Source organism: Balaenoptera physalus (genome assembly GCF_965194825.1).
Source record: "Balaenoptera physalus genome assembly, chromosome: 5".
Taxonomy (NCBI): Eukaryota; Metazoa; Chordata; class Mammalia; order Artiodactyla; family Balaenopteridae; genus Balaenoptera; species Balaenoptera physalus.
Genome location: NC_138884.1, coordinates 37839486 through 37867299, shown reverse-complemented (window position 1 = coordinate 37867299; position 27814 = coordinate 37839486). Strand labels below are relative to the sequence as shown.

Here is a 27814-nt window from a genome sequence, read left to right as displayed (position 1 = left end):
ACATTAAATTAGCTGACATGGAAGGAAAAATAATAAGTAATGAATATAGCACTTATTGCTTACATTCGATTTTAGTTAGAACTAGTGTAAGATCCAGAGGGTATTGATGGGAATGAGGGAAATGAAGCACTACACATCAAGTTATTTCACAAGTAGTAATCTATACTTTTGCATCTTTTATTTCATGGTTTTGTTTAGAAACAACATTGATGCTGAGTAGCTAGTAAAATAACTTACTTTCACTAACAGCATTTGGTGAGGATTGTTGTTGATGCTTGTCTGTAATATTAGACACAATGATTTATTTAAAGGCTGTGTTAATTATAAAGCTAATAAAAACCTCACATTATTATGGGCATGCTATATATTTGTTGACAATATAAATTGCATGAGGTTTTAATGCTCAGTACATTGTCCTTACGTTCGGATGATGTACTAATTTTTTCATTACCTCTCTAAGCTTCCCAATCTCGCACATTTGCTAGGAGGAGTGCATTAGCAAGCAAAAAGATCTTTTTCTCCAACGTGTCTGACAAGCCTCTGAAAATGTGATGGAGCAAGCTATAGCTAGATTTTAGAAGTTCTTTTGTTAAATCATGTAAGAAACTTAAACTTACAGTACTTCACATTTTCCACGTAATTTGCTCTTTCGATGAATAGCTGGGTAGCAGCAGCACAGGAAAAGCAGAGTTCTTGGCAATACCAGCTCAATTGCATCTGCAGATGAGGATTTAAAATTCTGTGCAGCAGACAGTACCTCCAGCAGGCAAGTAAAAGGTTACTGCATTATTTTGCTTGTTTGTTTCCGTAGCCTTTATCTACAAGCGGTTTTTTAAAAATGCAATGTGAAGTGCATGCCTGTTTTTAGATATTCTGGAAATTGATTTAAGTTTAACATGAATATCAAAAGGGCAGCGCAAGGTGAAGGAAGAGGCAATACTGGCTCTTTTTAGATTTCAACCAAAGAAGAAATTGAACATGAGACATACACAAATAAAGAACCTTTCAATGCCACAGAAAACAGGAAGTCTTTAAAATATCCATTTTAATACAAGGTATTTCTTTTTAGTTTTTAGACTATCTTCCTCAAAAACGGTGCTGTTAACAGACTGATAATCGTAGGTCTATGAATGTTCATTAAGTTACAGTTGTTTGAAGTCTGATTATTTGGGAAGACTATAAAGTATTTGTATTAATGTGACCCTCTCTTGTCCTGGAAATTATAATGTGGATTATAATTAAGTGGTATACATACATATATATATATATCTTTATACATTATTGGCAAAAGATACTAGAGTATGGCTAACATAATTAATACTATTGTTTATGTTTTCAGGGTGGTTTGTATTTTTTGAATCTTTTTAATGAGATGCAGTAACCAGGTAGAAGATTCAGTACCAAAACAACCAGGTTTTTGTTGGCTTTTCACTTATTGTCAATACCTATCTATGTAGTCACATGCCCTTTCCTTCTCATTTTAAACTCTTCTCACATTTATGATAACAGGGGTCTCCTTGGATTCTCTTTCATAGTTATTCTGTCATTATCAACACCACTGTTTTTGCTATAGAATTTTATTGCTCCATATTTCTCAAGTTTAAGTACAATATTCAGAAGGAATTTTTTACTTTGCCTGTCAACCACCGTCCTGCCCTCTTCCAGCAAAGAGGAAGATTTTTACTAGCTACTGTCTAAATTTTGTTTAAAAAAATAGTTATGCCTATGTTTTTGTATTTTAGATTGAATAACAAGATTGAAAACAATCCTATAAATTAATCTGTAATAAAGAAGTAAAATCAGTTGATTATTCTTACTGTGAGAGTTTGGCTGGCTTCTTGAATCGTAGAGTCATAAAGGGTCAGCAGTTCTGATTGGTAAGTTAAAGAATCTGTCCAGTAATTTGCTCCCTGTTGTTTCTCAAAGCAATGCAGCAGCAGTTCTTTTCCAGATATTGAGCGGTTCTTGAACAGAGTGTATGGGGACAGGGAGGGGTGGGGCTCATTCCTGTTGGTTGTTGAGACAGTGTGCATTTACAGAGGGAACAGGTTGGATAGGCTGAGCCGGAGGAGTAGGCAAGCAGATCTAAACTGATGGAGGACAGAAAGAGTGGTTAGTATAATTTGGGGGTATATTATCTTGAGTTTGCTCCTTTATTCAGTACTTGGGCTTTAATATAAAACAGTTTAAAATATTAAAGCACCCTACCTTCTTTCTAAAGAGTAGCCGGGAGACTTCTGCTTTTAATATCGAGTTTTTCTTGGCAATGAGTTTGTGGCTGGTATCTTCTGTAGGGAAGCTGTTGTTTTATTCTTTTTTAACAGTGTTTCTTTCAGCCAGAGAGCTGCAGAATGAGGCAGTTAGCCAATTTTGAGTATACATGGGACATTACCAGTTTTGATTTTTTAAGGTAAATTCTCTGATTTTTTAAGTTAAATGAGCAAGTCAATGTGTGGCTGTGGCTGCAGCGTTATTTCTTCTTTAATGAAGAGGTTGAGCCGTTCGACCTGCTGCTCCGACCTGTTCCCTGGTAGCCATACATCAGACCAGTTGCAGAGATTATCCATCGAGTGTCCCAGGCAACCAAAGGTAACTACATAGATTTATTTCAAATAAAAATATACAATTAAAATGGATGCATTATAACTAAGACCAAATGATTAAAAATAAAAGATCAATTAAAGATGTTCTGAGCAGTTTTCTTGACCTTGCAGTAGCTATCCAGTATCATTTTGTCATCATCAGATTGTGTAGCAATGGAAATGCACTGCAGTAATTGATTTTGTAATAGGATCAGGTGATTTACTAGCTGCACTGACAACCACTTGCTTGCCTGCTCTGAGCTGTGGAGGACTCTAATGGATGTTGTGATTGCAGCCCCGAGTTGCCGTGAGGCTGCTGGCCACTTAAAGCAGCAGCATGTATTTTTAAAATTAGAATAGTAAGTTTCTCTTTTTTGTTTTCTTTGCTGTAAGTTTTGGGTAACCTCAGTAATTTTACAGGTAATTGAATGCCCCCATGAAATTTTAGAGATTATGTGTTATTTCATCCATCAATTCATAAAAAGTTCATTGGTACTAGTAGTCTTGAATATAATGAAATATAATCTCTGCTCCCTGCTCCTAGTTTAGCATCAACATATGTATCAACATACTTTGGTATTGATCATGAGGGCACATCTCTAAATTATAACAATTTATGTTAACTATCCTATGTCATCTAAATGAAACAGAATATTCCTAACATTTGTAAATTTCATCAATTTCATCTAGCTATAATTATGATAATGTGATTATGGTAAATTCTTGTACTAGTGAGGAGTTGTATTAAGAGTTGTTTTGTATCCTTTTTTGGTCTTTTGCTTTCTTAGTGGTCTCATAGATATAACAACATTTAGGAACTCTGAGTTGAACCAATTCTAAGGAATGTTGATGAAAACATAGTAGCTATTTTAAAGTAGTGTTTAAGGGTATAGCAATTTAAAAATTTAATATCCAAGATTATGAATTTTCAGTGATTATATTTTAATAATCTTTGTTTTCATCTTTCCTTTATGCATTTTAAACAAATAATTGATTATAAATATAGAAGTAGAAGACCAAAGCTTAAAACAGAATAGAACTACTGTTATATAAAGGACCATCAGACTCAGGTGCCCAAGATTTTGCCCACTTTGAAGTTCTGCTTAGGGCTTTGCATTAGGAAAGAAAATTATCTCCCCTCTCTACATTCCTCACCAACTCCTTTACCTCTCTAACTATCTAACACGTGAAGTGTTTTGTACACAGCCTGATGCATAAAAATACTGAATTCTCTGTCCTTCCCTAATTTACGTTCTTAAATCATAGTTATGTTCTTGCCATGATAGAGGTGCTATTTCTTTCAACCACATCTAAAACATTTACATTAATTAATGTTAATAATTTGCTATAGAAGCAATTGGGCATAAAATTGCCATTGTATATGATAGTCAAACCTCTAAGTGAAGACAGCTTCTCTTTGTGATGTACTTAAATACTTGCCCATAGTATTTGAGGCATTTGTGTTTCTTGAAAGATGCAAACATTTCCAATATCATTCTACACTTTATCCTGAATTCAGATACTTAAAACTTTAATTATGGAAGACTAATATAATTTAAATGCTAGTGTTTGTAATCTTTTATTATTCAATTGGTAACAAGTTTATTAACCCCCCGCCCACCCCCCACCCCCCAAAAAAACCCTCTATGAACACTGATAACATGAACATAAGGATGTTAATACCATAAGAGATTTGGTCAAGGATGTGTTGAAATTTCATATATATTGAAATGTTAAGTGGTGGATTACCAATAAATTACTAGTAAGTTTCACTGGATTGGTGTACCTTAAAGCTTTTTTGCAGTGGGGCGGGCAAATAGGAGGAAAGGAAGTGAATATCAGAAGTGTTGACTACTTTTTAAAAAGATTGGTTATAAAAGATAGGAGATACTGTGACCTGTAATTCAACACTCCGTGAAGTTCTAGCCCTAGTGGAACTGCTTTTTCTTAAGAGCTCTAGATCAAACATTAAAAGACCTGGATTTAATCACACTCTGCCACTAATCTGTTGTACTTGATGACCTTGATCAATTTATATATGAACATTTTCAAGGTTCCTTAAGCATGCTTCTGAAATGTCCATTAAAAAGAAATGAGTTGACTCTTACCACTGTGAGGTATGGTAATACTTGACCTGGAAGCAAGTTAAAGTTAGGAGGAAGGATGAAATTTCTTAAAGAATCAGGTTCTAGGTGATATTGAAATGTCTCCTTTCATTTTTCATGTTTTGGGGCGGGAGGGCGGAGAGGCACATGTTTTTGCTTAAGAACACTTATCTTTTTGATATCCAGTATTCTCTAAATAGGATAATTATTCTAGATAATAAATAAAGGAACAAATTTGGGATTAAATTCTGGAGCTGCCGTTTTTTTCCTATGCTCTCTAACAAAGATAATGTTGTTAAAGAGTTTGTTTCCACACCTGGCATATTTTTTAGTCAGCATTTTTTTTGAAAGGCAGCCTTTATGTTGCTGCTGCTTTTCCCATATAGGGCCTGTCAGATAAGCTGAACACAGTCCTCGTTTTTGCCTGGGCGAAGTCGTTTGTGGGTTGATTGAATTAGGTACATTCACCATGATGATCATGTCATAATAATTATAACAAAGATTTATTGAACCCTTAACTTGGACCAGATGCTATCCTAAGCACTTCTATGTTAATTATGTCATTTATGAGATAGGTACTCTTACTGTCATTTTTAAATATGAGGAAACTGAGGCTCTGAGAGGTTATATAACTTACCTTAAATCACACAGCTAGGAAATAGCAGAGCCAATATTAAAACTTATACTTAAAAAAAAATATATATATATACACACACACACACACATATGTGTGTGTATATGTATATATATTTTTTAATTGTGGTAAAATACTGTACTTTAATATACTTTTAAAGTATTTGCAGTTTCAATTAAGCAGTGACTGCAGAGATGAAGCCAAGTTTTTCTCTGAAGACATTATATGATTACTTAATTTTTGTGTCTTGAATGAGAAGAAAGTGATATATTCCCCTCTTACTCAGCTTTTTGGAATACACTTTTCATTGTTGCAATAATTATTCGTTTAAAGCATTTGTACTATGTTTGCAGTGATGTTTCTCAGAGTGCGGTTCAGAGATCACTTATATCTGTATCATTCAGGATGGTAGTTGAATGCACAAATACACATCAGAACCCACTGACAGAATCACTAGAATTGGGTCCAGGGAGTTTCATTTTTAAACAGTCCACTCAGGTGATTCGTATGCATACCAAATTTTATACGTCCATACACATGTAGTGCATATGGTATTAGGTTGAACCGTATGAAATTGCCATTTTTGTAAGTCTGGTGGTTTAATATCGGCATTTTCATGGAGTTTAACCTACCATGACATCAATTTTGAAAATATGTATTAGTTACACATTGTAGTAAGGGAGACTGGAAGCAAATACAACAAATTTATAAAATGATTATCTCTGGATGATGAGATTATAGATAATTTAAAATATTTCTTCTTTACATGCCTAGGTTTTTCATGCCTTCTTTACGTACTAGGTCTTAGATTGGACCTTTATAGTAAGGCAAAACAAGTTGCCTTACTGATAACAGTTCTAATAAAAATATTAATATAGCTAAACATTTGCACCCAACATCAGTTAGTCTTCTCCTTTGAAATGTAGGTCCATGAGGGCATTCAATTCTGTTTAAGATAAATTGTCCAAATTTAAAAATTCTGATCCAGGATATAGCCTCCTTTAGTAGTCCTCCCTACCCCCAACCCCCCTTTTCTTAAGAAAAAGGAAACATGGGAAAGGTATTTTCATGGCTTATTTATCTGTACTCACAGCTTGGCCAGATAGTTTAACATTGTGGAAATCCTAGCAGTTCTTGACCATTAACCAGCCTCTGCTTGGCCTCTTCTACAAAATTTTTAGTTTTTTTTTTCCTTAAGATCATCATATATTGCTAAGGCTCTCTCTGTGAGGAAGCTTGTCCCTGATGGCTTTAAAACATTACTATGCTGGAGAATATTTTTTCTGGGCCAATGTGACTTTCACATTATTCTGACCTCATCCCTTAATGATGAATGAATGAACTAATTCTCACTACAGAAACGTGTTTTGTAGAAAAATAGTAGTCTCTAGTTGTCCCATTGCTTTGTCATCGATCATGTATTGAACTATATTTGTGCACATTCATGTTTATATTTATATATTACCATGTAGTAAAGGAAAGGGGCTTTGGAGTTAGGCTGATTTGTCGGAATGAATCAAATTTAGGTGACTGAGTTTTGGTTGTGTGAGGATAATACTAATTATCTGGTAGGATTCTTTTGAAGATTAGGAGAGAATGTACATAAAACATCTAGCACAGTGATTGGCATATAGCAGATAACAAATGGTACTTCCTTTTCTAATGATGAAGTTTGAGACTGCAAAGATTAAGTGACTTGCCCAAGGTTACCCCTCGGCAAGCAAAGGGGCATGTAGCAAAAGTCAGATTCACTGACTACTATAATTCCTATCTTAATTCCTATCCTATTGTAATTCCTGTATGTACACATATACATACTTGTGGGTGCATACATACATGGAGATTCTCCTACTGATTTAAGGTTTATTCTTCCCTTAGTTGATTAATGTCTCACTAATTCGTATTCTTTTCTATTCAGATATTGATGCTGATAATGGTAAAAGATTGGTAGGGAAACTCTTTACTTTATGGAAGTTCCTATTCTAATTAGACTAGTGCTGCTTTCAAGTGAAGGATGCTGTACTTAAGGTTGTGTCAGCAGTTTTATTCATGCCTGTTTGCACTTTTCCAATAGACTGTAAACTGTTTCCCTAGTTACACGATAATAGACAGGCATTGGCAAATTCACTGTTTACTTTTTTAAAAAACATGGCATCTTCCCCCAGTCAAAATAAACTATACCAGTTTACTTGTTTTATACTAATGCATTATGTTGATCATACAAGTTTTCCTTTGGAGTAATTTATAAATGAATATGAAATTAATTCGGTTAATATGAAATTAACCCCTTTCTATTTGTTTTTCAGTAAAATTTCTATTCTTTAATACGGTCATTATTTTATTCTTCTATTTATAGATAAAAATACAGCAACAAAGAAGATTATTTTCTTTTCCCAAGCTTGCTACGTTTTAGTATAAAAAAGAAGGAATATCTTCCTATATTTCTGTAACTGAGATTTGTTTACATTACCTGCAGTTATTTACCTCACAATACCATTTGCAGTAATGTTAGAGAATATGCATGCTGTAGATTTTATGGAGGATGTGTTATATGAGTTTGTAGTGGTTGTTATTATGTTCTTTTATGTTTTGAAATTCTAAGAATCAGAACTCATAGGATTTGACATTGCACTGTGTCTGGCTTTCATTAAATTTTTGAACTGCTACTCATAATAAAAATTATAATTACATATCCAAATTTGCATGTAGTAAGTGATTAATTTTGAAATCATGTTACATACAATATTAGAATCAATTGATATATTTGATCAAATCTACGAAGCTTGAGGTACGCAATTATTTTAACTGTTAGAAAAGGAAAAATGCTGCTTATTTAGACTATGGCATGCCATCAATTTCAGAGAAGCCGAGATATGAAAAAAAGTGCCTTTTAGAATCTATGAAATATTGCAGGTGTGTATTCAGATTTTAGGGCTCTTTTTCGGCGAGGAGCAAATTTTGTGTCGCTAGTTGTTGAGGACCCTACTTAATTCTCTGTATATGTACAACACCAATTCTTTTTGTTCATTTGTTCTTCCTTTAGTATTTATCGAGTGTCTTTCATGTGCAGAAGTGTGTCATGTTTCTGGCCACATAAGATTTCTTCCTCCTTGGAAATTCTATTACATATCCAGAGCATAACAGAAAACCAAGTTATTGATAATACAAAGTAGTACTTGTATCTCCAGCTAGGTTTCAGGCTATCTTAGGGCAAGATTGTTGGTTTTTACGTGTCATGTATCTGCTTCATTTCCTATCATGTACTTGGTAATTCATTGTAATTTCTTGATTAAACTTTGTTTAAAATGGTAGGAAAGAGAAGTAGCACATACACCTCAAAAGAGTGTCTATATGATTATGTTTTAATAGTAGATTGTATCTCTTAATCTCCTATCCCTACTACTATGTATAAAATAAATAAGCAACAATGATACATTGTATAGCATAGGGAAATGTAACCATTATTTTATAACAACTTTAAATGGAGTATAATGTATAAAAAAATATTGAATCACTATGTGATTCAATTATTATAACTATGTTAGTTATAATACTAACATTTTGCAGCCTCCAATAAATTAATGCATGGAGACACCGAATATCAACAGCTGCTAACATCATGAAAGGAAGGACACCAGACGCTAGGTGACTCCTAATGAAATAACTCACCACGCTGTGACAGAGGGACCAAACCAAGCCTAATAAAGCCTCTGGATCCAGCTGCCAGTTTGAGTGAGGAAATACAAAGGACAGATACATGTGTTGAGCTGTATCACGTGTATGCAATTAGTCAAATCCAGACTATGAAAAACAGATCAAACAGATAAATTTTAAGAAAGGTATAAAAAATAAATCTGTAGATTGAAATAGACTTAAAAGAAACATCAACTGTTTTTTTAAATGGTCAAGATTGAAAAACAGTATCTAGGGAGACATACTTGAGTGAGAGAATCATAAACAAAGGGAAGTGATTTCTGCAAGAGTAACTTAGAGGAAAGGAGTTACTTAAAGGAAGGGAAGGGGCTATGATTGAGTCAGGGCACATGGAGGCACTTCTGGGATAGTTGGCAAACTTCTAAATATTGAGCTGTGTGGTAGTTATAAGAATGTATATCCATCAATATAAAAAAAAAATCTGATTAGAAAATGGGCAGAAGATCTGAATAGACATTTTTCCAAAGAAGACATACAGATGGCTAACAGACACACAAAAAATGCTCAGCATCGTTAATCATCAGAAATGCAAATCAAAACCACAATGAAATATCAGCTCACATATGTCAGAATGGCAATCATCAAAAGTCTATGAATAATGAAACATTGGCAAGGACATATAGAAAAGGGAACCCTAGTACACTGTTGGTGGGAATGTAAACTGGTGCAGCCACTATGGAAATAGTATGGAGGTTCCTCAAAAAACTAAAAGTTGAACTACCATATGACCCAGCAATTCCACTCCTGGGTGTATATCCGAAAAAAACAAAAACACTAATTCGAACAGATACATGCACCCCAATGTTCATAGCAGCATTTACAACTGCCAAGATATGGAAGCAACCTAAGTGTCTATAAACAGATGAATGGATAAAGAAGATGTATATACATATACATATATACAATGGAATATTACTCAGCCATAAAAAGGAATGAAATTCTGCCATTTGCAACATCACAGATGGGCCTAGAGGGTATTATGCTTAGTGAAATAAAACAGAGAAAGACAAATACTGTATGTTATCAATTATATGTGGAATCTAAAAAATAAAACGAATGAATATAACAAAACAGAAACAGACTCACAGATGCAGAGAACAAACTGGTGGTTACCAGGGGAAAAGAAAAGGGGAAAGATAGGTTGATTCCATATCTTAGCTACAGTGAATAATGCTGCAGTGATCGTGGGAGTGCAGATATCTCGTCAATATCCTGTTTCCATTTTCTTTGGATATATACCCAGAAGTGGGGTTGCTGGATCATATGGTACTTCTATTTCTAACTTTTTGAGGAACATCTATACTGTTTTCCATAGTGGCTATACAAGTTTGCATTCCCACCAGTAGAGTACAATAGTTCTCTTTTCTCCACACACTCCCCATGAATATTTGGTATATTTTGGTTTGGAAGGTAGTTACTCTGACCTTGTAAGTAGTACCCAAATTGAGTTAAGGTTTGAATTAGATGTCTTTCATGACTGCTAATCTCCTTTCTTCTGTGTCATATTTAATTCATGATGAGGTAACCTCTTTTAAATATATTTTTAAAAATATTTATTTATTTATTTGGTTGTGCTGGGTCTTAGTTGCGGCACGTGGGCTCCTTAGTTGTGGCATGTGAACTCTTAGTTGTAGCATGCATGTGGGATCTAGTTCCCTGACCAGGGATTGAAACTGGGCCCCCAGCATTGGGAGCACGGAGTCTTAACCACTGCGCCCACCAGGAAAGTCCCTGAGGTAACCTATTTTAAAGTGTTTTTAAAATTGGTAATGGAAGGTTGTTTAATAGCTAATAACATGTTAAGTACTCAGTATGTGTCAGACACATCTTTAAACATTTTACATGTATTATCTCTCTAATCCTCACAATAATCCTGTGATATAGAGGTACCATTTTAAATCTTTTGCAGATGAGGTAACTGAGATTTAAAGGTGTTGAGTGATATATCCAAGTTTACATAGCTAGGTAGTGGTAGAACTAGAACCTGTATTGTCATCTACTACTGAACATGGGCTCTTAACCACTGGGATTTATAACCTCAATTTTATGCAGCTGTTTCCCTATCAATTTGGCTTTGACCAAATGGATCCCCAGCCCACTGTCCCTGACCCTGATTGGAAGAAAGGTGATGTTTAGGGGTCTGAGAAAGGAGAGTGGGCCCTATCTTAAGGGGCTTTTATATGAAAGAGATAGTTGTAGTGGTGTCATGTTACTGTCAGTTGTGCCCATTGTTTTTCTTGGTGCTTCGAGATTTTTATTATGCCATGTTGGAAGACAGGCTGGTCTAATGGAATGAACATAAACCATGGCTCAGACATATCTGAGTTTCAAACATGTTACTAAATCTTACTAACTGTAAATCTTTGAGTAAGTGACCTTAATCCGAGGCTGTTTCCTGTTTTGTAAAATGGAAGTAATGATCTCAGGGTTGTAGATTAAATGAATGTGCTCTACCTAGCATCGTGTTGGTCCCTAGTGGACACTCTGTAAATGTTTGTTGATTACATGAATGCATTGGAAGTATCTGTACTAATTTGAATATAAAAACAGACTTCTTAACCTATAAGATTCCCTACTAATATTTTGGTTTCTATATCCAGAGGAATCGAATTGCTGCAGTAGAAAAACAAAGGCCTATTTTATGGCTTTCAATTAATTATTATTATTATTCTTTTGACTTAACCTTCTACTTTTGTCTAGGGGAGAGGCATAACATCAGAATGAAGGAATCCTATCCAGAAACTTGGAAGTTCTAAGAAATATTCCTTCAAACAAATCTGAAATCAGTAGTTTTGGAGAGCAGCGACCACCGTTATTGTCTTCCCAGTTATTTGAGTGGCTGAGTTTAGTGGTAAAATCCTTAGGCCGTCCTCATTGTGATAAGGAATTCAAGTTGTGACCAACCCACAATGCTTCCTCTTAGTTTTAGATTGAGTGTACAACACAGCATTGTTTGTACTGAAATTGAGGGTGTTTGGAAGTTTGAGAGTGTTGTACAACTACTGCCTTGTTAGGTTTGTCCAGAAATACTGTTCTATAACCTGAAAAATTTTAAAAATTTCTTGTCTGAAAAATGACAGATCATTACATAAGGGATCTAGTTTACTGATTTAATCATTATGACAGTGTTGCTTTATTTCTACATAAATAGAAAAGGTCTTTGTAAGAAGATCATATTTCTTACTATTTAAAAAATAATAGCTCGTAGTCTTTACTAAAAAGAAAGAATAGTTTTGAGTGGATTATAATTGTTCCTTGGTATTGGAATTAGTATTTTACATGTTTTGTTATTTTCTTAGTGGTGGTGATGGTTTTTACCTTTTTTTTTTCTTTTTTCTTTTTCAGTCACTGTAGACATTGGTGGGCACTGATGAAACTGGGCTAGAATGAAGTTTATTTTACCTTGTTTCTACTATAATTATATAACTTTTAGAAGTTTTTTTGTCCGTATATCTTACAAAGGTCTAACTAGGGTAGATGTTTGTCTCATAATGTTTAAAAAATAGTATCTTTATAGCGATTGCACTCTATTTTTTGGATGCAGGGTTTATGTCTTTGGTCAGCATTGTATCCCCAGTGCCTGGCGCATGTTAGAGTTTAAATCTTTTCTCTTTTTCAGTTCAAATACACATTTTCTGAAGGCACATTGTGTGCAGTGCAGTCATGCACTATCTTCCCCCAATATGTCCACTCAACCTTCCTGCCAAGAATTTGAAGAGGAAGATGGAGTGATTGTTTCTGAGAGTCTACATGTGAATAGTGATTTTCTGGCATATTCATCTAAATGAGGTCATTGTTTTGCCTCAGAGAGCAAGAAAAAAAATCTAGGCAGGAGTTACCTGAGTTCTAATTGCACACATACTGACTGACACTTCCTAGGGATCCAGGCATGGCGGGGATCAAGCAATAGCAAATGAGAATAGGATTCCTAAATTTAAAAAGCAAATAATAAGATGACATTTTTTTCCACTTGTGGTTTACTGTAGTTGCCAAGCTAAAATTATGCTCACCAAGATAGGAACCCTTTTTAAAAAACAGACTCACTGGTTTTCTATAGACAATACATTTTCTGTATTACAGTGGTGTGCTTTTTCTGAAGTGCAAAACCTTGTAAAATCATAGTGAGGCAGAGTAGAGGCCAGAGTTCCAGGATTTGTTCAAGTCAGTAGTTGCTCATTGTGATGGTATTGAGGCTTTCCTTAAAGATGCTGAGTTTTTTCTGAAATTTAGCAGATTCTGGCTTTCTTTGGTCCTGTGATCACTGGCTCTTTAGGTAGTGGCTTCAGATGTTGTTTCTTCTAGTACGGTTGCTTATGTGTACCTATTGTATTCTTCATTCCAAATTCTGTCTGCTTGCTACAGAATGTCTCACAGTGAACCATGTGTTGCTGACTCTTCATCTATGGGCCCAGAGCAAAGAAGACCTAAGCCTTCTTCAGCATGTAACAGTCTTCAGCATGATGGGAGAGTCAAGGAAGGCAGAGAAGTTTTTGCATTGTCTTCAGTTAATTACACATTTTTAATTGAGGTACTTTTATGTAAAGTGAAAGGTACAGATGAGTTTTGACAAATGTATGCACTTATGTAACCATAACCAACACCTCAATCAATATACAGAATATTTCTGTCACCACCCCCCCAAATTTCCCTCATGCTCCATTCCATTCAGTCCACACTTAGGCAACTACTGTTCTGATTACTCTCACTGTAGATTAGTTCTGTGTATTTGTAAACATCATATAAATAGGATCACATAGTGTTGCTTTTTTGTGTCTGACTTCTTTCATTCAATGTACTGTTTTTGCCATCCATGTTGTTGCGTGTATCAGAAGTGCATTCTTTTTTATTTCTGTGTACTATTCCATCGCATGAATACAATTCAATTTATCCATTCTTCTGTTGATGAATATTTGAGTTGTTTCCAGTTTTAGCTATTCTGAATAAAGCTGCTATAAACATTCTTGTACCAGCCTTTTTTATGGACATTTCTCTTAGGTAGGTACCTAGGAGTGTATATGCTAGCTCACAGCGTAAGTGTGTGTTTTTATAAGAAACTGCCAAATGGTTTTCTACAGTGGTGGTACCATTTTACAATCCAGTAGCCAAATATGAGAGTTTCAGTTGTTTCCTATTTTCAGCAACATATGGTGGTGTTTGGTCTCTTTAAATTTTAGTAATTCTTGTGGATGAGAAGTTCTTTTGCATTGTGGTTTTAATTTGCATTTCCTTGATGGCTGATGTTATTGAGCACCTTTTCATGTGTTTATCAACCCTTTTATATCTTCTTTAGTCAACTGTTTGTCTTTCACCCATTTTTTTGACCCATTTAATGTTTAAATGGTGAACGACTGAATTACTACGTGACTGAATTCTGTGATTATTTACCTTACTTACCCAGATTTCAGCTTTCATATCCAAACCTGACACCCCTCTTGCTCCAAGCCATGATGACAGCACCACTCTACCTAAAAGACTTCTAGGAAGGATCAGTTTGCTCAGTCATAAGGTCTTTTTCAGTAGACTTCAGTTCAGTAGACTTCTTGAACTACCACAAAAGAATAGAAATATCTGGTAACAACTTAAGATGGACACTTACATTTTTGTTTTAAAAGTCTATAATCACTAAGCTTTTTAGTTTACAGTCTATGAGAAAAGTTATTGAATATAAGACAAAGCAGTGTGTATTGAAGATGAATAGAGGTGAGACCAGATTGGGTATGTCTTAAGTACTGTGCTTAGGATTTTAGATTTATCCTACATAATGGTAGTTTTCAGAAGTTTTGCAGAGTCACTCGAGGGTTGCTAATTCTCTCTTCTCCTCTGCTCTCACAAGCTCTCGCTTCACCTTTTTAATATTTTGCTCTCATTTGAGCAAAGGGTTCAGCATGTAAAAAGTTTAAAAGCTGCCACTGAGTTGTTGACATTTCCTGTTCTGGCAGCAGTATAGAGGGTAGATGAGAGGGGCGGGAGACAAAAGATAGGGAGATTACTAGGGATGTTATTCAAGTAGTTTGGGCAAGAGGCAGATGGCATGCGCTTATTAAACAGTACTAGAAAAGTGGGGTTGGTTGTAGTGGACTTAGGAGGACTTAGTGATGATGTGAGTGGGTGACAGAAGCGTGGGGACAGGCAAGGGTAGTTTGTAACAAATGATAGGAACCAGAATGACATCCAGATTTCTCCTTTTCCCCCCTTACTTCAGAAAAGTTCCAAGTACAGTGCTAAGAACTTATTTTGCCATTTGATAAGTTGCCAAAATGATGCACCATCACTCCCAAACACTTGAGTATGCATTTCTTATAAACAAGGACATTCTTCTGCCTAATCACAATATAACCATTAAAATCAGGACATTGGCACTGGTATATTAGATTATCTATTCCTCAGACCCCATTTGAATTTCACCAGTTGTTCAAATAATATCTCGTATAAGGACAAGATTCCATTCAAAATCATGGGTTGCATTTATTATCATATATCCAGAACAGTCCCTTGATCTTTTATTTTCATTCCTTTAACACTTTTGAAGATTACAGGCCAGTCATTTTGAACCGGGACCCTTAATTTGGGTTTGTCTTGTGTTTCCTCATGCTTCCTCGTGAGGTTAGGCATCGTTGACAGGAATATCACAGAAGGGATGCTGTGTTACTCCCACTGCTTCCTATTAAGTAAACATAATTTCAGTTTGTCCCATTACTGATGTTCACTTTCAGCCTTTCTCACTCTTCTTACACTGGGGAAACACTTAAAATAGTTTTCTGATCTTGAGAACCCTACATGAAAATTATTATATCTACAGCTCATGGTACATTCGCTTGATCAGAAGTTGTAGATATAATGATTCATTGATAATTGTCAGTGCTCTTTTGAGTAGAGAATGCTTTTTTTTTTCCTGTGGACATGTTTACACTGGCAAATTTATTAGCCTCTTCTTTTTGTGTGGTTCCCCCTTCCCACAAAGGATGTCAGCTCCAATACAAGTTAATGGAGCAGATAGAGGAAACTCCAGTTTTTTCTTTTTTTAACTTTACTACTTTACCTTCTTAACCTTGTCCACATAGGCCTTACCACAAATTCTTACTATTTGCGATCCAAATGAGATATGGTACATGCAAGAGCAGTCCCCCTTCCCACGCCAATATTTAAGACTAAACATTTTAGCCAGCTTTTCTTGGGGGAAAATACAACCCCCTGGTGATTAAGCTTAACTTACTTTCCTTGAAATTAATCTTTTAGGGAATTCCCTGGTGGTCCAGTGGTTAGGACTGCGTGCTTTCACTGCCGAGAGCCCAGGTTCAATCCCTGGTCGGGGGACTAAGATCCCACAAGCCATGTGGCTCGGCCAGAAAAAAAGAACAAAGAAATTAATCTCTTTTATCATTTCATAAATTTTGCAAACTCATAAGAAACGTAATAAATTTCATGTAACTAACTTAAACCAAAACGGGACTCAATTTTTCTTAATGTAGGCTTGGCAGATTTAATTTAAATAAAGGTTATAAATTAATTTTAATTAATGTTATTTACAACATGAAAATTTATTGACAGTGTCGAATAGTAGAGCAACTAAAATCATAAGCCAAAGCAATATGAATAAAAATATTGCCTAGACACAATTTTATACAAGACTTTGAAAAAACATTTCCTTATTCAGTGACATGATCAGGCTCAAATGTAGACCAAGCAGTTAGAAAATTACTTCTTTTATAGGCTCATATACGCATAAAAGTGTTGTTTTTGAATCTTAAAAATTATATTTACCTCTTTACAGTGAATTTACCTTTTTAATGTAAAAATTGTATTTATCTCGTGTGCTTGTTTTTTGCTTTAAAATACCATTCAGGGTCAAACATGGGATGAGCAAGCACATACAAATTTTTCTTTTAGCTGAAATGAGACCATTTTTTAGCTTACTCTTGATGTTCATTGAATAAGTAAAAGATTGTTCAAATGTGTGAGAAGTTGGAAACTGTAGCATAATGTTCATTATTTCCTATGATAGCAGGATATTCTTTTCTTCTCAGAAATCCAGAACTTATCTGGGCAGATCAGTAAAACTCATCTTGAATGTATTAGACTGCAGCTTCTTCCTTTTTTCTCAAGTCAAATTCTCACAATCAGAAGATCCAGAAAAAGAGTACTTACTCATTGATACACTTGTTTTTGAAAGGGAAGGAAAATCAGTTCAGTTTGTTCTGCAGCTTCACTAGGTGGTTTCCAGTGAGACTTGAGACTTGCTGATACCTTCTTCCCTTGGGCCCGAGCAGCAGTGGAAACATTTCAGGATTTCTTCTTTATAACACAATGTTTTCCAAAAGCGCATTTTCCTTTTAAATCCAAGAATTTTGTCCCTTGAAGTCAAAAACATTAGAGACTGAAGAGCAAGTGTGAGATGTGCAGCCGTTCTTCATCTTCAAAGTATTCAACAAAATCTCTTCCTCTGTTGTCTTAAAAGGACCCCTTTCAGCTCAAATACCCTGTTGAGAATTTTTCCTCTGCTAAGCCACTGGATTTCTTTATGTAGTAGGAGATGTTCTTTAAATACTCTGGAGTGAAATGACCTGTGTTTAATGAAGTTAACCATTTTGTGGTGTCTTCCAGAACAGTTTCATTTCATCCCGAGTGTTTTTGACACCAGTACAAGAATACCTTCTGTGTCAGTTCAGGTCCCCAGAGAAACAGATGTCAAGACAAGATTTGATGTGCAGGGAGTCCCATCCAGAGTTGGCTATTGGAGCATTCCCACCATGCTCAGTCTTTTGCTGGGAGAAGTCTAGAGGAAGCATGGCCAGGTGTGAATGTTACCGTGGATTCCAAGGTGAGGTAGCTGGGGGCTGTCAAGCAGCTCTGCTCCTCATAGCAGGTTCTGTTGAAGGGATATCTGAGCAGGGCACCGCTGTGGCCACCACACCCGCGATATCCCATCTGGGCTCTGACGCCATCCTGTCTCGTGGATGCGTTTCTTACCCTGCTGACGTTCGACACCCCCACCCAAGTAGAACTTCTCATTCTGCTCTGCCTTTGCCCTGCTGGGCCTCTCTGCTGTGTGGATCACTCCTCACCTTGCTCATAGTCAGGCTGTTTCCTCCCACCATCCCCCACATACTGGGAAGCCCTCCTCCTTCTGCTTGGACTGACCCCTCTGCTGGACTGCCACCACCTCCCACACGCACACCTAACTTACCTGGCTCCACTTAATGGCTTTAGGACTGAATTGTTGAGGGGAGAGGATAGTCGAAGGAAGTAGAAGAGGAAGAACCATCTGGGTTTCTCAAATCTGCAACTGACTAGAATATGCTTCCATTCACCGAGGTAAAGAAAATAGGAGGAGGACCTAAGAAGAAACTTAGGCAGGTGTGTGTGTGTACAGGAATTTGCATTTTAAAATAATGAATTTGGGGCAACTGTGGGATATCTTGATAAAACTAATAGGCTCAGTGGAGGAGTTTGGCTAGAGAGAATAGAATTTGTTGTCATTAGCTTCTATGTGGTAGTTAAAACCCAAGATTGCAAAGAAACTGCAGAGAAGGAAGGAGCTGTCAGTGGAGAACAATAGTGCTGCCTGGGGGACAATACTAAGAAAAGGATTATATCAAGGGAAACTAAGGGATGTGAGAATTGTAAAGAGGGGAGTGCTTGTTTAGTAATGTCAAAAGCTACAAAAATGGTAAAAGATCCAGTGGGATTTAGCAACCAGTTTAAAATTTAGTTATAATGGAGTAAACCCAGATTGCAGAGGGAGTGGAGGTGAATGGGAGTGAGGAATTAAATTTGGCCAGAAATATGTATGTTGTTTAACTTACATATACAAATGTATATGTAAGTTAAATAACATAAAAAGTACGTATTGACATATGGACTGAAAAATAGTGTTTTTCATCCTTTCTAGTAAAGATATACATGATTGATGAGGCATGTGGATTTAAAATATTCAGTTCAGAACCATAAAACTTCAGATGAATACTTGCTGCTTGTATGAATACTTGTATGATGTGCCCCGTATTGTTCATTTTGTGTTGATTTCATTAATCTGCAGTACTAAGGATCTGTTCAGCTAATTTTGCAGCCTCTGGAAGATTTTCACCTTAAGCTACATATATGATTTCCCAGTTAGCTGCAGTATGGGAGATGTGAAACAAGAATTACTCCACAAATTGTGTGCTTTTGAAGTATTCATCTTTTTAGTCACACATTTTTTATAGCATGTGCTGAAAATAACAAGAAATTTGATAAAGGGAAGAATATCTTTATGACTTAGAGGAAGATAATTTATAAATAAATGTTAACATATTAGATTTATACCCTCTGAGTTTCAAGAGTACTACAAGTGACTTGTTCAGTACAGACTACAACTTAAAAAAAATGTGTTTAAAATATCTGGTACTTTTTTGTGACCTGGCTTGTAGCTCTTCTTTGATGAGGAAAGAATTCTCAGCACACGACTGGCTTTAAAAAGATGTAATAATTATTTACTCACTAAAAGTTTTGAGGACCTACTGAGCCAAGCATTTTTGTAGGTGCTGAAGATAGTGGTGAAAAAGGAAAGTCTCTTTCCTTATGGAGCTTAAATTCTAGTGGGAAGAGGCAGATAATACATGAAGAAATGAATGAATGGATGGATGGATGGATAGATAGATAGGTAGGCACTCTATATAACAGACACTATTCCAGTGCTTTTATACAGTGCTTGGAGCAGAATAAAGCAGGGCAAAGGGGAATAATGTGATGCAAAGGAGTGATTATTTTAAATAAGATTATTAGGGAAAGTGTATTTCTTAGAGGATGTTTGAAAAGAGTCCTGAAGGAAATAATGGGAAGAACCATGCAGATATATGAGGGAGAACATTCAGGCAGAAGGTATATCCAGTGCAAAGGCTCTGAGGTAGCAATGTATTTTCCTCTTCCAGAAAGAACAAGGACAGAAAGAGTGGAGCAATGTGAAAAAGAGAGAAGAGTGGAATATGAGCTCAGAGTGGTGGGATGTGTGTCGATTATACAGGGCCTAAAAGACAACCATTTAAAAGAAAATGACTTTTATTGTGAGTGAGATGAGAAGCTTTTGGTGGATTTTGAGTAGCAGAGTGATACTAAGTAAGTGATACTTAGTATGTGTTCCGGATACTTACTTTTAATCAGTTTGAACATAGTGATTAATAATAAATTATTAATTTGTCATATAGAGAGTTCATAATATGCAGCTGGAGTATTATTAAGTGGTGCATCCAGAAGAGGAATCCTGGTGATTAGTGAGGTTCTTTTAGGATTCATTGAAAATCCTAACGGGCTTTTAGAAGGTGATTCCAAGCTTTGAGTTATCCTTCTCGATGATCAGTACAATTTGGTTGATTTTCCTACCATCTGTATCTTAAAGCTTCTTAACTGACTTTGTAGATCAAGCCTAGTGGCTTCTGAAAATGTTAGTATTGCACAGTCTTTGGAGGCTTTGACAATTTGCTTGTCACCCCGTGTACATTAGTGTAACCAATATTCCTCAGTGTCTACTATGATTTCAAGGTTAATCTTTGCCTGGGAATCTTCTTTGGAGGCTCACAATTCTGGTTCACTCTGAGATAGGCTTTCAGAGCTCACTTTAACATGTATACTATGCCCTCTTTAACTCCTTTAGGCAACCTAAAATAAGCTGTTCAAATGGTTTTGGATAATCAAAGGTCTTTTGAGAAGCGACGTTCATAAGAAACTATTTAAAAAGTTTGTGAGAAACTTAAAAAAAAAAAAGGCACTGAAATTAGGTCTGAAGTGCTGCTAAATTAACCAGGTATAATGACTAAAAGTTACCCTGTGTTTTCTAGGACTTGGGGAAAGTCACAGAGTAGTTCTCTTTTATCTCAATAACCTTATTATTGAATTTTTTTGAAGAGCAATTATTATAATACTTATAATACTTCTCCTTCATCCTGGAATGGAGATGCCTGTAGGTGTCTCTTCCTTTAGGTACCCTTAGGTTTGGGCCTCTCTGGACTTTCACACTGCCAGGAGAAGCCTATTCTCCCCACTTACCTAAGGAGAAGTGGTGCCCCTTTTCCCTTTTCTTTCTCCAGCCGTTACTTTATACAAAGTCCAACTTTATTTAATATGGGATTTGCCTACTCACTAAAATTTATTTGTAACACCAAAAATCAGTACTGTGGTACTTTCACAGTCATTTGTGGATGTTCGCATGCACAGGGTGGTAAAAAATTTGAGTCACCTGACATGGACTTTCCCGTCTGAACCACGTGACACTCTGCTTTCTTGTTTCAGCTCTCGTATTCTACACAAGTGTCCTTTTCATCGTCTGTTTACTGAAACATTTTTCACTAAAAGCTTTTTGTGCTTATTGTTTGTGGTTTTGCTGTTCAAAATGATTCCCAAGCAGTTTTGAGGTACTGCCTAGTGTTGTGATGTGCCTTATGGAAAACATACATGTTAGATAAGCTTTCAGGCATGAATTTATAGTGCTGTTGACCATGAGTTCAATGTTAATGAGTCAACTACATATTAAATAACATGTCTTTAAATAGAAATACACATATAAAAAGATTATGTATTGATCAGTTGGCAAAAATGTGACTAGAGGCTTGCAGGAACTTAACCGTGTATTTCCCTTAGGAACACTCGTTTGGTATTTGTGGCAACTTTATAGAACACAATTACTGTGAAAAATGAGAATGGACTGGGACTTCCCTGGTGGCACAGTGGTTAAGAATCCGCTTGCCAATGCGGGGGACACGGGTTCGAGCCCTGGTCAGGGAAGATCCCACATGCCGCGGAGCAACTAAGCCTGTGCACCACAACTACTGAGCCTGCACTCTAGAGCCCGCGAGCCACAACTACTGAGCCTGCATGCCACAACTATTGAAGCCCGTGCGCCTAGAGCCCGTGCTCTGCAACAAGAGAAGCCACCGCAGTGAGAAGCCTGTGCACCGCAAGGAAGAGTAACCCCTGCTCGCTGCAACTAGAGAAAGCTCGCACACAGCAACGAAGACCCAATGCAGCCAAAAATAAATACGTAAATTAAAAAAAAAAAAGAAAACGGACTATGTTTAATTAAGGGTAGTGATTTATAGAGACTTTAGGTATAAACATTTCATCATTCCCTGTCTCTGAAACCGTTGTTTTAGATTTGTTTAAATACATGCATAAAGAGTTGTAATGTAAAATGTAATTTTGCTATGGGTTCAGGTTAAAAGTCATTGATTAACTTGTAAAGAAACATTTCTAAACATTATCTTCTACAAAATTAATATGTGCCTGAGGCATATTGAGTGCTCAGTGAGTATTTATTTTAGAGTAATAATTTTTGAGCATTGTAGGATTCTGGTTTTGGAGAAGAAGGCAATATCAGTGTTAGAGAATAATATTCTTTTAAGACTTTATCATACGTAGTTATGTAGACTGAGGCACATGAAAGAAAACTCAGTTGAATGTCAATTTCTGGTTCCTGCTTTGCTCTAAGCTAGCTAATCTTGAGAAATACTTAATCTCTTTGAGCCCGATTGCTTTGTCTGTGAAGTGAGGAACATTTTCAATTTGTTCAGTTTCATTTTCCTTTATCAGTATTATTCCTGACCTTAAATCATTTCCATTCTCATCAAGGAAATCATACAATTTAATGTCAAAATATATTAGCTGTCAGATTTTGTTTTACTGACTTCAACTTCAGTCTCACTGATTATTGATAAAAATGTAAATTATGTATATGATATATCTTGACATTATATACTGGTAAGAAGAAATAAAAGAACATCCTTAAATTTTACATAATTTTTTTTTTAGGATATAGGATTCTGTTTGTTGATGTTTGTGTTTCATATGATAGTGTCCTAAATCATACAAAAAGTTTTCTCTAAAAAAAGTTTAAAATTAGAATTATAAAAAGCAAAAATGTACTCTTATTAATACCTCATTTATTAATATTTCCTGTACGGCAGTTTCAGGTTTTAGATAATGGGTGCTTAGTTTTTTTTGTGGGACTTTATAAACTAATTTTTTTTTTTTTGAAAAATTGCTTTATGAAGCCTTAAGAAGCACTGAGTATAATTAAACTGTAGTCCAGAGTTAGATACAATTTAATAATAGTTCAATTCCAAAATAAAAGTTACTGTAGTTGAGACCATGAAATTTCCTAACACATGATTTTAATACTTTGCCCTAAATTTTCTAAAACAACTCAGAGGAACCAATATTTACAGTAGATGGCGTATTTATGAAAAATTTGGCATCACCTATTTTTTATATATATATATATATATTTTATATATATATATATATATATAATATATATATATGACCCAAGATTATATGAACTAGGAAAAAGATGTTGTATATCTCAACAGCAATACTAGAATGCAGAGTTTGAGACTGGGATTTATAACGTGGGATTTGGAAAAGGAGCAGACATCTTGTTTTCAAAACCTGAAGTTTTTCTCAAGACCGAAGTCAACATTGTAACTGCCGCAGAACAGGAAAAAGGGAAGCTTTTCTCGCTTTACTTGTTCATCTGCATCAGAAAGTCCAGTATCCCTGAGATAGGAACCACTGCAATAAGAAGGGAGTGAATAGGCTCTCCCAAAGGAAGATTGTTACTTCATTATGCCTCTGCCCTGGTCACCAGGAGCGAACTTTGCATTTCCCAACCTAATGCTGGGCAGCACCGAGACGTTTCAGTAATGGTTCATCATAAACACTGCGTTCTCCATCTTCATGAAATAACCTGTCTCCCATTGAATTTCCTATGTTTCCTTTCTCGGGCTTCTGCTCTTTGTCTTTCTTCAAGTCTGTGCTTGGCTTCAGTTGCTGCATCAATGTCTCTGATTTTTAAGTTGAAAGTGACAGCCTTCCAAAGGCAGTGGGATTCACACTCATTCTGATCTTCCAACTTCCTCACTTTCTTCTTGATTATAGGCAACTTCTTGGTATCTATAAAAACTACATTTTCCCCTGTTGAGTATTTTGCATACATTACACAATTCCATTCCCCTTCAATTGAGCAGAAAGATTTCTTGTCATTTGGAAAAAGAATCTCAGCAGTAATTCTGTGCTTCTTGCCCCCATAGAAAGGTTTAGTGTGGAAGACGATATTGGTACTATAGCCAGTTTTGGAACAATTAATATTGCATTCTCCACCTAGTTCCACGCAGGGCACTGTGAGGATAGACCTTCCATAACCATTGCAGAATGTGAGAATGTAATGTTCATCATGAGGTACCATTTTACAGCCTGAACCGTTTGGTCTCTGGCATCCTTCTGGTCACTAATACTCACAAACAGGTCCAGATGTGCAAAAAAGTCTGCATACATTTCTAAAAGAGATCTTCTTTCAAGAGTAAATGTTGGAAGAACTACCTTAGTAAGATCCATTCCAAGCCTAACCTGTGACAACAGATGCATGATAACACTCTTGTGCTCTTCCACCGACCCTGCCTCCCCTTCATCATCTCTCTCATCATGTGAATCAAAAAGTTCAGCGTCACTTGTTCCATTGGACATGGAAGAATTAAGTGATTCCGTGGTATCTGGGCACTTTAGACTATTCCCTAAGCTGCTGTGTGTCAAGACTGAGGCAGATCCAGAGGAATCTATTAAGGGCTGTGGGGATGAGCCACTCTGATGGAATTCATCCGCATCATAGAATTCATCTTCACTGCTAGAATAAGAGAACTCTGGGACTGTGTTTGGAGACAAGTTGACATGGCTTGGAGAAGTTAGACTGCTTCTAGGTGGTGAGTGCCCACTGCCTGTACTGTCTGGTGTTGGAGTCTGATGATGTCCCAAGGTAGCTAATACAGGTCCAACTGGTAGAGGAGATGGATGCTGCTCTGACTTACACAACTGAGCAGGTTCTGGAGGTAAGACAGTCTGGGAAGGCATTGTGTTGATCACACGTTCCAAGGGACTAGGTTGATATATTGCTTCTACAGGATTAATAGTACTTTTAGCGATCTGCAGCAACACAATGCAGTGTTTAATTGATTCTACCATGCTGTTGTCTTTTTGAGAGTTGCAGTTTTCTTTCTCTGTTCATCATCTTTGCAGTTTTGAAGTTTGTCATCAAAAAGCTTTAACTGTTCTATCAAGATTTGTAGGCAAGCATCAGCCTCTGTAAGTTTCTTATCAAAGCTTGGGACACTAGGAACAAATCCTGAATCAACCCCCCAGGGGGCGGCGGGAAGAAGGCAGGGAGAGAACGACATTCGCGCCCACGGCCCAGGCAAGCAGCAGGGTCCCTGGGGACTCAGGGGTGGGAGCCGGCCCCTCTCCCAGGCCCTCCGGGTCTAACTACTCCGCAAGTAGCCATCGAGAAAGCCATTCGCCAAGGCCCCTGCCCTCTGTGCCTCCAGGGGAGGGAGCCGAGGGCTGCTTCCGAGCACCCCCTCTTCTCCACCGTCTGCCGGACCACCGGGCTGCTGCGCAGTCGGTCTGGTCCGGTTCAGCCGGTCCCCCGGGACAGCCCCTCGCCCCCTGTGTAAACTAATTTTTGAATGTTTTTTTCCCCCTTAAAAGTGTTTAGTAGTTGATTCTGATTTCCTATTAATTATTGGATAAATATTTATTATTTTAATTGAGTCATTAGCTTATTTAATAGATTATTAGAAAGAACAAATTTTCTAAAAATACTGCTTTTTAAATTAATACCAACAGAAAATGAAATTTTCCTCTTAGTTTCTATATATTTATTACTATTTTCCACTCCCAAAATGAGTCAGAAAAATCCAATTTTTGTGTAAGTCTATCAGTTAGATATTTTCAACCTCTTCAAATATTCTGGAATTCCTGTAATTTGACTTTCAGTTGTGTCATTGAATATTTTTTATTTTTTATTGGCTGTGCTTTATATCTGATTCTTCTACTTGGATTTTCCATTATTGACCAGGTCTATCTTTAAGAATCTGTATTACTTTGAAAGCTATTTACATGCCACAATGTAAATATAAGAGTCAGTTATCTTTATTGGCTTAAGACATTTCTTCTCTGTTCTCCTCAGTATTACACTAAAGTTATACAATGAAAGTGATTTGTATTTTTATTATTCATAATTGGTAACAGAAGTGTTCTTCAGTGACCAGTACTGGTACTGTTTTTGAAATGCCAGAGTTATAAACTTTCTATTTGTTGATAGGCTGGCTGCTTACCAACAGTCTCCTGCCTTTACACACATTCTTTATGCTTTGTTTTATGATCTTTGTTCTCTCATTTTTTTACTCGGTAAGTTGCTCTTAATATGTCATTTAACCTGTTTCAGTCTTGTAAAAATATGCCTGTTAGGTTGGGTACACAAAGGGCAATTTTCTGGGGGCCTGCATTATCCCAGGCAGTGTCCCTGATTTCATGCCATTCTGTGAATAAACATCCAAGTGAAAAAACGTTCTTGTTAGTGTTACGAGAGCTAGACTTTAGATACAGTTACTAAAGCAAGATTTTGATTCTAGCCTTGAAGAAATCCTGTGTATAGCAGATTTACTTTTATATATACAGGGGTACTGTGTGTGTGTGTGTGTGTGTGTGTGTGTGTGTGTGTGTATTTTTTCATTTGTGTAGGTCACTGTTTTTCAGCATGTTATTTTTAACCTGATTTCCTGTGATATTTTCATAGTTTGTCTTTGACATATACTAGCCAGCAAGATTCTGATGACCTTTATTTTCTGTAGTTTATCTTCTGAAAATAATGGATATATATATTCCTTTTTCTAAGGAACCCTACCTGCTACCTCAAAGATAAAGTTTGTCTAGTGCTTGCCTGAGTTGTAAATAAGAACCACTTGACTTTTATTTTTATTTTTTTCTTCAAAAGCATAATAACATTTTATTTTTAATTTTTATTTTACACTGGAGTATAGTTGATTAACGATGTTGTTTTAGTTTCAGGTGTACAGCAAAGTGATTCAGTTATACATGTATCTATTTTTCAAATTCTTTTCCCATTTAGGTTTTTACAGAATATTTGGCAGAGTTCTCTGTGCTATACAGTAGGTTCTTGTTGGTTATCTGTTAGAACCACTTGACTTTTAAAAGCCACGTTTAATATATATTACATCATAGTTTATTGATTACATTTGATCATCAAAATCTCTTGCGTGAAAGAAGGTTCCCTTCCTCTTTCCCTAGAGGGCTATTTCATATCTTTCTCTTCAAATTTGTAACATCACTCTCAGCTGATAACCTTGCTTCTTCCTATTTTACAAAGAAAAGGAAAAAATAATTGAAGGAATGAGCAGGGAACTTCCAAAGACTCTGACCACTGTAAAACTCTACCTACTTCCAACCGTTCCCACATTGAGAAATATGCTAAAAAGAAGTAAAGTATTTATATAATACTATTCTGCTTTTCCATCTATTACCAAAAATGTAGTATCCCCTTTTCTAACTATCCCCTTTTCTAACGTTTGAACGCTTTCTCATCATCCCCTTCTTAATTACTTAAGGATATCACTTCACTATTTCTTCTCTCTCTTGATTACATTATCAACTTTTTTGTTTTGTGCTGGATCAATCTTGTCAGTGTACAGATATGCTGCTAGTTCTCTAGTCTTAAAGAATCAAAAATCAAAAAAAAAAAAAAAAAAAAGAATCAAAAATCTTCTCTTGACCCTGTTTTCCCTACCAATTACTACTCCCTTTCTTTTGTTCCCTTTTGCATCAAACTCCAAACTCTTCCATACCCACCATCTCTATTCTCTTTTCCCAGTCTCTTAAGTCTACTTTTATCAGACTTCAACTAACGAAAACTGCTCCTATTACTAGTGACTTCCATGTTACTGAATCCAGTGGTCGGTCAGTTC

General features: G+C 36.1%; 1 protein-coding gene and 1 pseudogene across 11 annotated transcripts in view; one reads left to right on the top strand and one right to left on the bottom strand.

The window, feature by feature from the left end:
- FBXW7 (F-box and WD repeat domain containing 7) overlaps nt 1–27814 on the top strand; it is a 203923-nt gene that overhangs the window by 84729 nt on the left and 91380 nt on the right. The window lies entirely within an intron of this gene.
- Nucleotides 23318–27574, bottom strand: LOC309661613 (oxysterol-binding protein-related protein 9 pseudogene; annotated as a pseudogene). The gene has a single exon. The product of its transcript is annotated as an oxysterol-binding protein-related protein 9 pseudogene (transcript).